General features: G+C 31.1%; 1 long non-coding RNA gene across 1 annotated transcript; it reads left to right on the top strand.

The window, feature by feature from the left end:
• Window positions 1-892: 892 nt before the first annotated feature.
• LOC107858528 lies at window positions 893-3,814 on the top strand. Its single transcript, XR_001671067.2, has 2 exons — window positions 893-1,488; window positions 3,097-3,814. It is a non-coding gene; the product is annotated as an uncharacterized LOC107858528 (long non-coding RNA).
• Window positions 3,815-4,611: the final 797 nt, after the last annotated feature.

The raw sequence follows: 4,611 nt of genomic DNA on the forward strand, positions 1-4,611 counted from the left end.
CAAAAATAAATTAAATAAGAAATAAGATTCGTATTTTTTAAAAGAATTTTTTTTATCATAATATAAAATATTTTAATCAAATATAATTAAATATTTTAACATAAAAATAAAAAAAAAAATCTTTTGGTGATCACATTCGCATTCTTTCTATTTTTTTTATTCCTTTTAGAGCGATATTGTGACCATATACATATGTATATTTTGTTATATAAAATAAATATATTTTTATTATATTCTTATTTTACACATATTTTATTATATTCCTATTTTTACAAATATATACACGTATGTTTTGTTAATATTAAATAAATATACAAAATTATTAAATTGGACGCGTATTTAAATGTGTAGTTTATTAATGTATGTGCTAAAATAATTTTAGGATAGCAGGAAACATCGATAGAATTAATTTCAGTAGTAAAGAAGCATTGGGGCAAATTCTAATTCAATTTCAACTTTATTTTATCCGAACTCAATTCTTATCTTTCAGCCGAGAAGTCTAAAATTGGTCAAAGCCCAGTCCAATTTCTACATCCACTTCATCAACCCACCACACATAATATCCGCCAAACAAGCACTGCTACGTTGTCAAAAACACCAAAGTTCATTGCCCTAAGCATGAATTAACCCAATCCGCTGATTACTTTTCAATACGAGGATTCCAAAATTTTTCAGCTATATATATAGATATGTATATAATTAATTATCTTTCTAATTATTTATTTATTTACATAGTTATTTTCTCCCCTCCCTTCCTTTTAAATTGAGTTCGGACCGTTTCGATCGAAGACCGAACGGATAAAAAATAAAAAACATTTTAAATCAGCTCTTGTTAAATTTATAAATATTTTTTTTAAAATGATTATTGTAAACCGTCCGATCAAATGATCGAACGGCCTAAAATTGAATCAACATAATCAGCCCATTGGAAGGCTTTTCCTACTCCCAATAAACCAAATGCGCGTGGTTGCACTTCCCCAAAAATCAGTCGTCACTTCTCCTTCTCTTTCCCCGAAATAGCAACCTTTCCTCCACCCCACACCCCTCAACCCCACCCCCAAAAACTAAACCCTAGCAGACAAGCTTCAACCACCTTCTGTGCGATCCATCTCCCCTACCCTGAAAATCCGCCAAATCCACTATAGCTACGAAAACAGGCACTATTTTGGGTGCAAAAATTTAAAATCGCCATTAATGGCCTGAAAAATCAAAGATCTATTTCAGAGTTCTTGTCAAATTTCAAATCAATTTTTTTCTCATGTTTTGTTTAATTCGAGTTTCAAATCCGGACTTTCATTCGCCTATAAATATGGGTCCTCATAATCTCTGGGAGGGGAACAAGAAAAGTAGGAAGGAAAAAGAGAGAGAGAAGAGATAGGTAAAAAAAGTGAAAAATAGGGGATTTTTGGACATCCAAGCTCGAAACTAAAGGGTAACTCTTAAAATCAGCGAAATCTTGCGGGAATCATAAGCAAAGTCGTGAAAACTGTAAGTTTTTTATTCTTAGTATTAAAAATGTATTTGTCGGGGTCTCAAGCTCGAGTTGGCATTGTTTGTTCGTTTTTCGGTGAAATTAAGTCTGAGACGTGATTTGTTAATCTTGAGGCTGCTAATTATTTGTTCAAAAGTACAAAATAAGGGATTATTTGTAATTTAGCAAAGAGTAGAGATATGGAGTAATTACTAATTAGGGATAAACTCGTTAGGTTTTATGTAAGTTTTACAAGAATCTTCATGAGTTTGTTTTATGGGAAAGAAGCAAAACAGGTCCATGTGTAATAGGACATGTTGAAAACATAATAAGTATATAAGTTTATTTTTGTGTATTTCATCTTGATATAACTAAGGAACAATGAGCGACTATAAATATAATGTAGTTCATCATCCACTGTTTCTAGGGTCATTTAACGAGGTTCGGATATTTTCTTTCGCAATCGTTTAGTGATCATGTTGTTCACTTGTTTGTGATGAACTAAAACATAAATACATCGTATTATTTTTCAATGGAAACCATCACGCTATATTAGGTGCATGGGGTTCGATATTGATCCACATAGAATTTTTGAGTTTTAATCAGGTTCGATTTGTCACACTCAGTATATATTCCCATAAGATTTGTTTTTTTTTTTTTTTCAAGAATCAAGGACCTTTTTTTCACCTATGTATTATACACTTGTAAACTCCTAAATGTTAGAATAAAATAAGTTCCAACATCTCTCCCTGTTGTTATTATGGAATCTTAAATTGCAAATGCTCGTCCAACTATGGAAAAACTCTCATCGTAGTAAAATCTATTATTCTCTTCACAAGCATTTGTGCGAACCCCTTTTCTCTTCTCATTTTCGTCTCCTTTTCTTTTATCTTATTTGGTGTGGTGAGCATGTTAGTTTGAATTTTTTGAAGTTCTGTGTTGTTAAAGATGGGTGGTGGTCTAAATTTTGATCATTCGAGTTGTCGGTGACTAGTTGCAAAATTGGGTCTGATGTGATCGTTTATTGGAATTAAAGTTGCTGTCTGGATGCGGGTGTTTAATGTTAATTCTGTTCGTCCTCAAAAATTGGGTGTAAATATGGAAAAAAAAAATTCTAGCTTATGTTGTTTTGATTCGGAAACTGGTTCACGTTTTTAATTTGTTCTCGGTTAGATCTGTAAAGAATATCAATGATAGCATACTAACCAATCTAAGTTTTAACCTTATTTTCCTTTAAACCTGTAATTCTTATTCTTACATGATAACTAATTAATTCAAGTTTAATTTCTTTCTCTTATATCTGAAATTAAAGTTGTTATACGGTACTGACTATGACAAGTTTTAATTACGTGTCTTCAGTTAATTATGTTGAAGGATAATGACTTGTTTAGGTGCCCTTATGTACTCGATTTCGAGTAACCCACGTGGTTAGTTCATGAAATATTCGTTTTTCAGTTTCACTTTAAGTCTACGTAGTACGGAAAGTTTGGTTAAAACAACTCCAACATGGAATGGGCAGCGTCAAATTTGTCCTTGTGGTTTGATATTCAAGCTGTGTGTGTATATACGTACGAGTAGTGAGTGTTAAAGCTAAAAGCTAAATTTGCGTAAATTTAATATTGTAGGTGGATTGCACCGTATGCATTTTGCAAGAAAATTGCATGTGGAGATTGTAAATGTATGTGCATGGTTTGTGGAAAACTGAATTCAGTAAAATCTTATTATGAAGTTATTGGAATGGGTTGGAACTTTGAGGAGGGATCTGGGATCCAGGATGTAGCCATGCCCTTTTAGATTAATATGGTGTAAAGTTATTTTTGGTTTGAAAATTTTAGAAGATTCAATCCATTTGGGCAAGAGTTTATCTTTGGGTTTTGTCGTTACATACATTTTTTTTCTCCCGGTGAGTAAACATTTTATGAAGTTGGAATATTTTAAAACAAGTTTACATGCCCAGATTCCATGTTGTGTCTTTTTGTTAACGCATTTGTTTATGTGATCTCACCTTAATATTTTCAACCTTTTCTCTATTTGATGTTTTTCTAATCCTTATCCTTTATTTTTACATGTGAACCTTGGGACTTGGAGTTCCGCGACGGAACTCATCTTGACCCAAGCATTGGGTCAATTCCTACTAGGAGCACAGAGCCTCGGAGTCCCGCAAAATTGCGAGCCTAAAACTCCTAAACGGAACCTAACTTTCTTATTGTTTTTAGATCTAATTTATCTTGATCGCATTGAGTTTTGTTTAAACACTTGTTGTCTATGTTGTTTAAGGGAGCTTTATTTTATTCTCGAATTTATGTTGTTATGTGGCTAGTAGATCCTTTTACATGGTTTTAACATCCCGACTTTCGCAAATCGCATGATTATTACTAAAAATATACATCTTAGCATACTTGGGTAACTCTTCTGAAAATTCATCGCCAATATGTTTAAATAAAATTGACATTCACGTCTCGCTTAGAATATAACAATTAAAGATAAAAATTTCAAAATTAATCCAATAGGAAAACCCATTACCAAATTTACGTTTTGTAAAGGGTTTGCCTATCAATTTGAACTTATTTTTTCTAATAAATAATTCTAATGTATTGCACTACATTTTATTCTTTGTTTTTTTTACATTATTGGAGTTTTCAGAATAGAAATGTGAGGTATATATATTCATCTGCTACCGCGTAAAAGTATTATTTTAAATACTACCTTGATAATTTTTATCATTATTATTACCAATATTGGTATTATTGTCGTTATTATCTATACCACAATTATCATCACTATCTTAATTATTATTATTATTATTATGATGATGGTTTGAAAAATTTTACAGGTTTTGCAGTATATTATTATTATTATTATTATTATTATTAATTTTAACCCATTCATAATCTTGCATATATTTCTTCACGTACCCTTAATATACATTTCGCAAATAAATTTCGTCGTCATGGATAAACATATTTGTTTATATTCTAGTCGCGCACTTCACGTCTTAAATAGAATTATAAGATTTTGCACCTTCTAATATGTCGTATGTAAAAACTACTTGTACATATATTTTGCAATAATTATATTGCTTCCTTGTACATAGTAGTGTCATGTTTATTATACCTTAAATTTCTTTCCTTTTAAGAGAA

This window comes from Capsicum annuum, chromosome 2, assembly GCF_002878395.1.
Source record: "Capsicum annuum cultivar UCD-10X-F1 chromosome 2, UCD10Xv1.1, whole genome shotgun sequence".
Lineage (NCBI taxonomy): Eukaryota > Viridiplantae > Streptophyta > Magnoliopsida > Solanales > Solanaceae > Capsicum > Capsicum annuum.